Source organism: Phyllobates terribilis, unplaced genomic scaffold, assembly GCF_046119375.1.
Source record: "Phyllobates terribilis strain yellow unplaced genomic scaffold, ASM4611937v1 Scaffold_1__5_contigs__length_1240528914, whole genome shotgun sequence".
Classification (NCBI taxonomy): Eukaryota; Metazoa; Chordata; class Amphibia; order Anura; family Dendrobatidae; genus Phyllobates; species Phyllobates terribilis.
Genome location: NW_027362761.1, coordinates 676283198 through 676295863, shown reverse-complemented (window position 1 = coordinate 676295863; position 12666 = coordinate 676283198).

The window sequence follows — 12666 nt, the reverse complement described above, 5'->3', positions numbered from 1 at the left end:
GAACTCTTCCATTGTTCTCAGAATTCCACTAATGTTTAACAATGCATTGCAACTCTTCCATTGTTCTCAGAATTCCGATGATGTTTAACAATGCTTTGGAACTCTTCTATTTTTCTCGGAATTCAGCTGATGTTTAACAATGCTTTGAAACTCTTCCATTGTTCAAGGAATTCCGCTGTAGTTTAACAATGCTTTGAAACTCTTCCATTGTTCTCAGAATTCCGCTGATGTTTAAAAATGCTTTGGAACTCTTCCATTGTACTCGGAATTCCGCTGAAGTTTAAAAAAGCTTTGGAACTCTTCCATTGTTCTCAGAATTCCGCTGATGTTTAATATTTCATTTGGAACTCTTCCATTGTTCTCAGAATTCCGCTAATGTTTAACAATGCATTGCAACTCTTCCATTGTTCAAGGAATTCCGCTGTAGTTTAACAATGCTTTGGAACTCTTCCATTGTTCTCAGAATTCCGCTGATGTTTAAAAATGCTTTGGAACTCTTCCATTGTACTCGGAATTCCGCTGAAGTTTAAAAAAGCTTTGGAACTCTTCCATTGTTCTCGGAATTCTGCTGAAGTTTAAAAGTGCTTTGGAACTCTTCCATTGTTCTCAGAATTCCGCTGATGTTTAACAATCCTTTGGATCTCCTAGATTGTTCACCAAATTCTGCTGAAGTTTAAAGATGCTTTGGAGCTCTTCTATTGTTCTCGGAATTCCGCTGATGTTTAACAATGCTTTGAAACTCTTCCATTGTCAAGGAATTCCTCTGTAGTTTAACAATGCTTTGGAACTCTTCCATTGTTCTCGGAATTCTGCTGAAGTTTAAAAATGCTATGGAATTCTTCCATTGTTCTCAGAATTCCGCTAAAGTTTAACAATGCATTGCAACTCTTCCATTGTTCAAGGAATTCCGCTGTAGTTTAACAATGCTTTGGAACTCTTCCATTGTTCTCGAAATTCCGCTGAAGTTTAACAATGCTTTGGAACTATTCCATTATTCTCACAATTCTGCTGAAGTGTGAAAATGCTTTAGAACTCTTCCATTGTTCTCAGAATTCCACTAATGTTTAACAATGCATTGCAACTCTTCCATTGTTCTCAGAATTCCGATGATGTTTAACAATGCTTTGGAACTCTTCTATTGTTCTCGGAATTCCGCTGATGTTTAGCAATGCTTTGGAACTCTTCCATTGTTCTTGGATTTCCGCTGATGTTTAACAATGCTTTTGGAACTCTTCAATTGTTTTTGAAATTCCGCTGATGTTTAACAATGCTTTGGAACTCTTCCAATGTTCTCAGAATTCTGGTGAAGTTGAAAAATGCTTTGGAACTCTTCCATTGTTCTCAGATTTCCACTGATGTTTAAAAATGCTTTGGAACTCTTCCATTCTACTCGGAATGCCGCTGAAGTTTAAAAAAGCTTTGGAACTCTTCCATTGTTCTCGGAATTCCGCTGAAGTTTAAAAATGCTTTGGAACTCTTCCATTGTTCTCGGAATTCCGCTGATGTTTAACAATCCTTTGGATCTCTTAGATTGTTCACCAAATTCTGCTGAAGTTTAAAGATGCTTTGGAACTCTTCCATTGTTCTCGGAATTCCGCTGATGTTTAACAATGCTTTGAAACTCTTCCATTGTTCAAGGAATTCCGGTGAAGTTTAACAATGCTTTGGAACTCTTCCATTGTTCTCGGAATTCTGCTGAAGTTTAAAAATGCTTTGGAACTCTTCCTTTGTTCTCAGAATTCCGCTGATGTTTAATATTTCATTTGGAACTCTTCCATTGTTCTCAGTATTCCGCTAATGTTTAACAATGCATTACAACTCTTCCATTGTTCAAGGAATTCCGCTGTAGTTTAACAATGCTTTGGAATTCATCCATTGTTCTAGAAATTCCGCTGAAGTTTAACAATGCTTTGGAACTCTTCCATTGTTCTCGGAATTCTGCTGAAGTGTGAACATGCTTTAGAACTCTTCCAATGTTCTCAGAATTCCGCTAATGTTTAACAATGCATTGCAACTCTTCCATTGTTCTCAGAATTCCGATGATGTTTAACAATGCTTTGGAACTCTTCCATTTTTCTCGGAAATCCGCTCATGTTTATCAATGCTTTGAAACTCTTCCAATGTTCAAGGAATTCCGCTGTAGTTTAACAATGCTTTGGAACTCTTCCATTGTTCTCGGAATTCTGCTGAAGTTTAAAAATGCTATGGAATTCTTCCATTGTTCTCAGAATTCCGCTAATGTTTAACAATGCATTGCAACTCTTCCATTGTTCAAGGAATTCCGCTGTAGTTTAACAATGCTTTGGAACTCTTCCATTGTTCTCGAAATTCCGCTGAAGTTTAACAATGCTTTGGAACTATTCCATTGTTCTCACAATTCTGCTGAAGTGTGAAAATGCTTTAGAACTCTTCCATTGTTCTCAGAATTCCGCTAATGTTTAACAATGCATTGCAACTCTTCCATTGTTCTCAGAATTCCGATAATGTTTAACAATGCTTTGGAACTCTTCTATTTTTCTCGGAAATCCGCTGATGTTTATCAATGCTTTGGAACTCTTCCATTGTTCTTGGAATTCCGCTGATGTTTAACAATGCTTTTGGAACTCTTCCATTGTTTTTGAAATTCCGCTGATGTTTAACAATGCTTTGGAACTCTTCCAGTGTTCTCAGAATTCTGCTGAAGTTGAAAAATGCTTTGGAACTCTTCCAATGTTCTCAGAATTCCACTGATGTTTAAAAATGCTTTGGAACTATTCCATTCTACTCGGAATGCCGCTGAAGTTTAAAAAAGCTTTGGAACTCTTCCATTGTTCTCGGAATTCCGCTGAAGTTTAAAAATGCTTTGGAACTCTTCCATTGTTCTCGGAATTCCGCTGATGTTTAACAATCCTTTGGATCTCTTAGATTGTTCACCAAATTCTGCTGAAGTTTAAAGATGCTTTGGAACTCTTCCATTGTTCTCGGAATTCCGCTGATGTTTAACAATGCTTTGAAACTCTTCCATTGTTCAAGGAATTCCGGTGTAGTTTAACAATGCTTTGGAACTCTTCCATTCTTCTCGGAATTCTGCTGAAGTTTAAAAAAGCTTTGGAACTCTTCCATTGTTCTCGGAATTCCGCTGAAGTTTAAAAATGCTTTGGAACTCTTCCATTGTTCTCAGAATTCCGCTGATGTTTTACAATCCTTTGGATCTCTTAGATTGTTCACCAAATTCTGCTGAAGTTTAAAGATGCTTTGGAGCTCTTCCATTGTTCTCGGAATTCTGCTGAAGTTTAAAAATGCTTTGGAATTCTTCCATTGTTCTCAGAATTCCGCTGATGTTTAATATTTCATTTCTAACTCTTCCATTGTTCTCAGAATTCCGCTAATGTTTAACAATGCATTGCAACTCTTCCATTGTTCAAGGAATTCTGCTGTAGTTTAACAATGCTTTGGAACTCTTCCATTTTTCTCGAACTTCCGCTGAAGTTTAACAATGCTTTGGAACTCTTCCATTGTTCTCGCAATTCTGCTGAAGTGTGAAAATGCTTTAGAACTCTTCCATTGTTCTCAGAATTCCGCTAATGTTTAACAATGCATTGCAACTCTTCCATTGTTCTCAGAATTCCGATGATGTTTAACAATGCTTTGGAACTCTTCCATTTTTCTCGGAAATCCGCTGATGTTTAGCAATGCTTTGGAACTCTTCCATTGTTCTTGGAATTCCGCTGATGTTTAACAATGCTTTTGGAAGTCTTCCATTGTTTTCAAAATTCCGCTGATGTTTAACAATGCTTTGGAACTCTTAAAATGTTCTCAGAAATCCGCTGAAGATGAAAAATGCTTTGGAACTCATCCATTGTACTCGGAATTCCGCTGAAGTTTAAAAAAGCTTTGGAACTCTTCCATTGTTCTCGGAATTCCGTTGATGTTTAACAATCCTTTGGATCTCTTAGATTGTTCACCAAATTCTGCTGAAGTTTAAAGATGCTTTGGAACTCTTCCATTGTTCTCGGAATTCAGCTGATGTTTAACAATGCTTTGAAACTCTTCCATTGTTCAAGGAATTCCGATGTAGTTTAACAATGCTTTGGAACTCTTCCATTGTTCTCGGAATTCTGCTGAAGTTTAAAAATGCTTTGGAATTCTTCCATTGTTCTCAGAATTCCGCTGATGTTTAATATTTCATTTGGAACTCTTCCATTGTTCTCAGAATTCCGCTAATGTTTAACAATGCATTGCAACTCTTCCATTGTTCAAGGAATTCCGCTGTAGTTTAACAATGCTTTGGAACTCTTCCATTGTTCTCGGAATTCTGCTGAAGTTTAAAAATGCTTTGGAATTCTTCCATTGTTCTCAGAATTCCGCTGATGTTTAAAAATGCTTTGGAACTCTTCCATTGTACTCGGAATTCCGCTGAAGTTTAAAAAAGCTTTGGAACTCTTCCATTGTTCTCGGAATTCTGCTGAAGTTTAAAAGTGCTTTGGAACTCTTCCATTGTTCTCGGAATTCCGCTGATGTTTAACAATCCTTTGGATCTCTTAGATTGTTCACCAAATTCAGCTGAAGTTTAAAGATGCTTTGGAGCTCTTCCATTGTTCTCGGAATTCCGCTGATGTTTAACAATGCTTTGAAACTCTTCCATTGTCAAGGAATTCCTCTGTAGTTTAACAATGCTTTGGAACTCTTCCATTGTTCTCGGAATTCTGCTGAAGTTTAAAAATGCTTTGGAATTCTTCCATTATTCTCAGAATTCCGCCAATGTTTAACAATGCATTGCAACTCTTCCATTGTTCAAGGAATTCCGCTGTAGTTTAACAATGCTTTGAAACTCTTCCATTGTTCTCGAAATTCCGCTGAAGTTTAACAATGCTTTGAAACTATTCCATTGTTCTCGCACTTCTGCTGAAGTGTGAAAATGCTTTAGAACTCTTCCATTGTTCTCAGAATTCCGCTAATGTTTAACAATGCATTGCAACTCTTCCATTGTTCTCAGAATTCCGATGATGTTTAACAATGCTTTGGAACTCTTCCATTTTTCTCGGAAATCCGCTCATGTTTAGCAATGCTTTGGAACTCTTCCATTGTTCTTGGAATTCCGCTGATGTTTAACAATGCTTTTGGAACTCTTCCATTGTTTTCGAAATTCCGCTGATGTTTAACAATGCTTTGGAACTCTTCCAATGTTCTCAGATTTTCGCTGAAGTTGAAAAATGCTTTGGAACTCTTCCATTGTTCTCAGAATTCCACTGATGTTTAAAAATGCTTTGGAACTCTTCCATTGTACTCGGAATTCCGCTGAAGTTTAAAAAAGCTTTGGAACTCTTCCATTGTTCTCGGAATTCCGCTGAAGTTTAAAAATGCTTTGGAACTCTTCCATTGTTCTCGGAATTCCGCTGATGTTTAACAATCCTTTGGATCTCTTAGATTGTTCACCAAATTCTGCTGAAGTTTAAAGATGCTTTGGAGCTCTTCCATTGTTCTCGGAATTTCGCTGATGTTTAACAATGCTTTGAAACTCTTCCATTGTCAAGGAATTCCGCTGTAGTTTAACAATGCTTTGGAACTCTTCCATTGTTCTCGGAATTCTGCTGAAGTTTAAAAATGCTTTGGAATTCTTCCATTGTTCTCAGAATTCCGCCAATGTTTAACAATGCATTGCAACTCTTCCATTGTTCAAGGAATTCCGCTGTAGTTTAACAATGCTTTGGAACTCTTCCATTGTTCTCGAAATTCCGCTGAAGTTTAACAATGCTTTGGAACTATTCCATTGTTCTCGCAATTCTGCTGAAGTGTGAAAATGCTTTAGAACTCTTCCATTGTTCTCAGAATTCCGCTAATGTTTAACAATGCATTGCAACTCTTCCATTGTTCTCAGAATTCCGATGATGTTTAACAATGCTTTGGAACTCTTCCATTTTTCTCGGAAATCCGCTCATGTTTAGCAATGCTTTGGAACTCTTCCATTGTTCTTGGAATTCCGCTGATGTTTAACAATGCTTTTGGAACTCTTCCATTGTTTTCGAAATTCCGCTGATGTTTAACAATGCTTTGGAACTCTTCCAATGTTCTCAGATTTCCGCTGAAGTTGAAAAATGCTTTGGAACTCTTCCATTGTTCTCAGAATTCCACTGATGTTTAAAAATGCTTTGGAACTCTTCCATTGTACTCGGAATTCCGCTGAAGTTTAAAAATGCTTTGGAACTCTTTCATTGTTCTCGTAATTCCGCTGATGTTTAACAATCCTTTGGATCTCTTAGATTGTTCACCAAATTCTGCTGAAGTTTAAAGATGCTTTGGAGCTCTTCCATTGTTCTCGGAATTTCGCTGATGTTTAACAATGCTTTGAAACTCTTCCATTGTCAAGGAATTCCGCTGTAGTTTAACAATGCTTTGGAACTCTTCCATTGTTCTCGGAATTCTGCTGAAGTTTAAAAATGCTTTGGAATTCTTCCATTGTTCTCAGAATTCTGTTGATGTTTAATATTTCATTTGGAACTCTTCCATTGTTCTCGGAATTCCGCTGATGTTTTACAATCCTTTGGATTTCTTAGATTGTTCACCAAATTCTGCTGAAGTTTAAAAATGCTTTGGAACTCTTCCATTGTTATCGTAATTCCGCTGATGTTTAACAATCCTTTGGATCTCTTAGATTGTTCACCAAATTCTGCTGAAGTTTAAAGATGCTTTGGAGCTCTTCCATTGTTCTCGGAATTTCGCTGATGTTTAACAATGCTTTGAAACTCTTCCATTGTTCAAGGAATTCCGGTGTAGTTTAACAATGCTTCGGAACTCTTCCATTGTTCTCGGAATTCTGCTGAAGTTTAAAAAAGCTTTGGAACTCTTCCATTGTTCTCGGAATTCCGCTGAAGTTTAAAAATGCTTTGGAACTCTTCCATTGTTCTCGGAATTCCGCTGATGTTTTACAATCCTTTGGATCTCTTAGATTGTTCACCAAATTCTGCTGAAGTTTAAAGATGCTTTGGAGCTCTTCCATTGTTCTCGGAATTCTGCTGAAGTTTAAAAATGCTTTGGAATTCTTCCATTGTTCTCAGAATTCCGCTGATGTTTAATATTTCATTTCTAACTCTTCCATTGTTCTCAGAATTCCGCTAATGTTTAACAATGCATTGCAACTCTTCCATTGTTCAAGGAATTCTGCTGTAGTTTAACAATGCTTTGGAACTCTTCCATTTTTCTCGAACTTCCGCTGAAGTTTAACAATGCTTTGGAACTCTTCCATTGTTCTCGCAATTCTGCTGAAGTGTGAAAATGCTTTAGAACTCTTCCATTGTTCTCAGAATTCCGCTAATGTTTAACAATGCATTGCAACTCTTCCATTGTTCTCAGAATTCCGATGATGTTTAACAATGCTTTGGAACTCTTCCATTTTTCTCGGAAATCCGCTGATGTTTAGCAATGCTTTGGAACTCTTCCATTGTTCTTGGAATTCCGCTGATGTTTAACAATGCTTTTGGAAGTCTTCCATTGTTTTCAAAATTCCGCTGATGTTTAACAATGCTTTGGAACTCTTCCAATGTTCTCAGAATTCCGCTGAAGATGAAAAATGCTTTGGAACTCTTCCATTGTACTCGGAATTCCGCTGAAGTTTAAAAAAGCTTTGGAACTCTTCCATTGTTCTCGGAATTCCGTTGATGTTTAACAATCCTTTGGATCTCTTTGATTGTTCACCAAATTCTGCTGAAGTTTAAAGATGCTTTGGAACTCTTCCATTGTTCTCGGAATTCAGCTGATGTTTAACAATGCTTTGAAACTCTTCCATTGTTCAAGGAATTCCGATGTAGTTTAACAATGCTTTGGAACTCTTCCATTGTTCTCGGAATTCTGCTGAAGTTTAAAAATGCTTTGGAATTCTTCCATTGTTCTCAGAATTCCGCTGATGTTTAATATTTCATTTGGAACTCTTCCATTGTTCTCAGAATTCCGCTAATGTCTAACAATGCATTGCAACTCTTCCATTGTTCAAGGAATTCCGCTGTAGTTTAACAATGCTTTGGAACTCTTCCATTGTTCTCGGAATTCTGCTGAAGTTTAAAAATGCTTTGGAATTCTTCCATTGTTCTCAGAATTCCGCTGATGTTTAAAAATGCTTTGGAACTCTTCCATTGTACTCGGAATTCCGCTGAAGTTTAAAAAAGCTTTGGAACTCTTCCATTGTTCTCGGAATTCTGCTGAAGTTTAAAAGTGCTTTGGAACTCTTCCATTGTTCTCGGAATTCCGCTGATGTTTAACAATCCTTTGGATCTCTTAGATTGTTCACCAAATTCAGCTGAAGTTTAAAGATGCTTTGGAGCTCTTCCATTGTTCTCGGAATTCCGCTGATGTTTAACAATGCTTTGAAACTCTTCCATTGTCAAGGAATTCCTCTGTAGTTTAACAATGCTTTGGAACTCTTCCATTGTTCTCGGAATTCTGCTGAAGTTTAAAAATGCTTTGGAATTCTTCCATTATTCTCAGAATTCCGCCAATGTTTAACAATGCATTGCAACTCTTCCATTGTTCAAGGAATTCCGCTGTAGTTTAACAATGCTTTGAAACTCTTCCATTGTTCTCGAAATTCCGCTGAAGTTTAACAATGCTTTGGAACTATTCCATTGTTCTCGCACTTCTGCTGAAGTGTGAAAATGCTTTAGAACTCTTCCATTGTTCTCAGAATTCCGCTAATGTTTAACAATGCATTGCAACTCTTCCATTGTTCTCAGAATTCCGATGATGTTTAACAATGCTTTGGAACTCTTCCATTTTTCTCGGAAATCCGCTCATGTTTAGCAATGCTTTGGAACTCTTCCATTGTTCTTGGAATTCCGCTGATGTTTAACAATGCTTTTGGAACTCTTCCATTGTTTTCGAAATTCCGCTGATGTTTAACAATGCTTTGGAACTCTTCCAATGTTCTCAGATTTTCGCTGAAGTTGAAAAATGCTTTGGAACTCTTCCATTGTTCTCAGAATTCCACTGATGTTTAAAAATGCTTTGGAACTCTTCCATTGTACTCGGAATTCCGCTGAAGTTTAAAAAAGCTTTGGAACTCTTCCATTGTTCTCGGAATTCCGCTGAAGTTTAAAAATGCTTTGGAACTCTTCCATTGTTCTCGGAATTCCGCTGATGTTTAACAATCCTTTGGATCTCTTAGATTGTTCACCAAATTCTGCTGAAGTTTAAAGATGCTTTGGAGCTCTTCCATTGTTCTCGGAATTTCGCTGATGTTTAACAATGCTTTGAAACTCTTCCATTGTCAAGGAATTCCGCTGTAGTTTAACAATGCTTTGGAACTCTTCCATTGTTCTCGGAATTCTGCTGAAGTTTAAAAATGCTTTGGAATTCTTCCATTGTTCTCAGAATTCCGCCAATGTTTAACAATGCATTGCAACTCTTCCATTGTTCAAGGAATTCCGCTGTAGTTTAACAATGCTTTGGAACTCTTCCATTGTTCTCGAAATTCCGCTGAAGTTTAACAATGCTTTGGAACTATTCCATTGTTCTCGCAATTCTGCTGAAGTGTGAAAATGCTTTAGAACTCTTCCATTGTTCTCAGAATTCCGCTAATGTTTAACAATGCATTGCAACTCTTCCATTGTTCTCAGAATTCCGATGATGTTTAACAATGCTTTGGAACTCTTCCATTTTTCTCGGAAATCCGCTCATGTTTAGCAATGCTTTGGAACTCTTCCATTGTTCTTGGAATTCCGCTGATGTTTAACAATGCTTTTGGAACTCCTCCATTGTTTTCGAAATTCCGCTGATGTTTAACAATGCTTTGGAACTCTTCCAATGTTCTCAGATTTCCGCTGAAGTTGAAAAATGCTTTGGAACTCTTCCATTGTTCTCAGAATTCCACTGATGTTTAAAAATGCTTTGGAACTCTTCCATTGTACTCGGAATTCCGCTGAAGTTTAAAAAAGCTTTGGAACTCTTCCATTGTTCTCGGAATTCCGCTGAAGTTTAAAAATGCTTTGGAACTCTTTCATTGTTCTCGTAATTCCGCTGATGTTTAACAATCCTTTGGATCTCTTAGATTGTTCACCAAATTCTGCTGAAGTTTAAAGATGCTTTGGAGCTCTTCCATTGTTCTCGGAATTTCGCTGATGTTTAACAATGCTTTGAAACTCTTCCATTGTCAAGGAATTCCGCTGTAGTTTAACAATGCTTTGGAACTCTTCCATTGTTCTCGGAATTCTGCTGAAGTTTAAAAATGCTTTGGAATTCTTCCATTGTTCTCAGAATTCTGTTGATGTTTAATATTTCATTTGGAACTCTTCCATTGTTCTCGGAATTCCGCTGATGTTTTACAATCCTTTGGATCTCTTAGATTGTTCACCAAATTCTGCTGAAGTTTAAAAATGCTTTGGAACTCTTCCATTGTTCTCGTAATTCCGCTGATGTTTAACAATCCTTTGGATCTCTTAGATTGTTCACCAAATTCTGCTGAAGTTTAAAGATGCTTTGGAGCTCTTCCATTGTTCTCGGAATTTCGCTGATGTTTAACAATGCTTTGAAACTCTTCCATTGTTCAAGGAATTCCGGTGTAGTTTAACAATGCTTCGGAACTCTTCCATTGTTCTCGGAATTCTGCTGAAGTTTAAAAAAGCTTTGGAACTCTTCCATTGTTCTCGGAATTCCGCTGAAGTTTAAAAATGCTTTGGAACTCTTCCATTGTTCTCGGAATTCCGCTGATGTTTTACAATCCTTTGGATCTCTTAGATTGTTCACCAAATTCTGCTGAAGTTTAAAGATGCTTTGGAGCTCTTCCATTGTTCTCGGAATTCTGCTGAAGTTTAAAAATGCTTTGGAATTCTTCCATTGTTCTCAGAATTCCGCTGATGTTTAATACTTCATTTCTAACTCTTCCATTGTTCTCAGAATTCCGCTAATGTTTAACAATGCATTGCAACTCTTCCATTGTTCAAGGAATTCTGCTGTAGTTTAACAATGCTTTGGAACTCTTCCATTTTTCTCGAACTTCCGCTGAAGTTTAACAATGCTTTGGAACTCTTCCATTGTTCTCGCAATTCTGCTGAAGTGTGAAAATGCTTTAGAACTCTTCCATTGTTCTCAGAATTCCGCTAATGTTTAACAATGCATTGCAACTCTTCCATTGTTCTCAGAATTCCGATGATGTTTAACAATGCTTTGGAACTCTTCCATTTTTCTCGGAAATCCGCTCATGTTTAGCAATGCTTTGGAACTCTTCCATTGTTCTTGGAATTCCGCTGATGTTTAACAATGCTTTTGGAACTCTTCCATTGTTTTCGAAATTCCGCTGATGTTTAACAATGCTTTGGAACTCTTCCAATGTTCTCAGATTTTCGCTGAAGTTGAAAAATGCTTTGGAACTCTTCCATTGTTCTCAGAATTCCACTGATGTTTAAAAATGCTTTGGAACTCTTCCATTGTACTCGGAATTCCGCTGAAGTTTAAAAAAGCTTTGGAACTCTTCCATTGTTCTCGGAATTCCGCTGAAGTTTAAAAATGCTTTGGAACTCTTCCATTGTTCTCGGAATTCCGCTGATGTTTAACAATCCTTTGGATCTCTTAGATTGTTCACCAAATTCAGCTGAAGTTTAAAGATGCTTTGGAGCTCTTCCATTGTTCTCGGAATTCCGCTGATGTTTAACAATGCTTTGAAACTCTTCCATTGTCAAGGAATTCCTCTGTAGTTTAACAATGCTTTGGAACTCTTCCATTGTTCTCGGAATTCTGCTGAAGTTTAAAAATGCTTTGGAATTCTTCCATTATTCTCAGAATTCCGCCAATGTTTAACAATGCATTGCAACTCTTCCATTGTTCAAGGAATTCCGCTGTAGTTTAACAATGCTTTGAAACTCTTCCATTGTTCTCGAAATTCCGCTGAAGTTTAACAATGCTTTGAAACTATTCCATTGTTCTCGCACTTCTGCTGAAGTGTGAAAATGCTTTAGAACTCTTCCATTGTTCTCAGAATTCCGCTAATGTTTAACAATGCATTGCAACTCTTCCATTGTTCTCAGAATTCCGATGATGTTTAACAATGCTTTGGAACTCTTCCATTTTTCTCGGAAATCCGCTCATGTTTAGCAATGCTTTGGAACTCTTCCATTGTTCTTGGAATTCCGCTGATGTTTAACAATGCTTTTGGAACTCTTCCATTGTTTTCGAAATTCCGCTGATGTTTAACAATGCTTTGGAACTCTTCCAATGTTCTCAGATTTTCGCTGAAGTTGAAAAATGCTTTGGAACTCTTCCATTGTTCTCAGAATTCCACTGATGTTTAAAAATGCTTTGGAACTCTTCCATTGTACTCGGAATTCCGCTGAAGTTTAAAAAAGCTTTGGAACTCTTCCATTGTTCTCGGAATTCCGCTGAAGTTTAAAAATGCTTTGGAACTCTTCCATTGTTCTCGGAATTCCGCTGATGTTTAACAATCCTTTGGATCTCTTAGATTGTTCACCAAATTCTGCTGAAGTTTAAAGATGCTTTGGAGCTCTTCCATTGTTCTCGGAATTTCGCTGATGTTTAACAATGCTTTGAAACTCTTCCATTGTCAAGGAATTCCGCTGTAGTTTAACAATGCTTTGGAACTCTTCCATTGTTCTCGGAATTCTGCTGAAGTTTAAAAATGCTTTGGAATTCTTCCATTGTTCTCAGAATTCCGCCAATGTTTAACAATGCATTGCAACTCTTCCATTG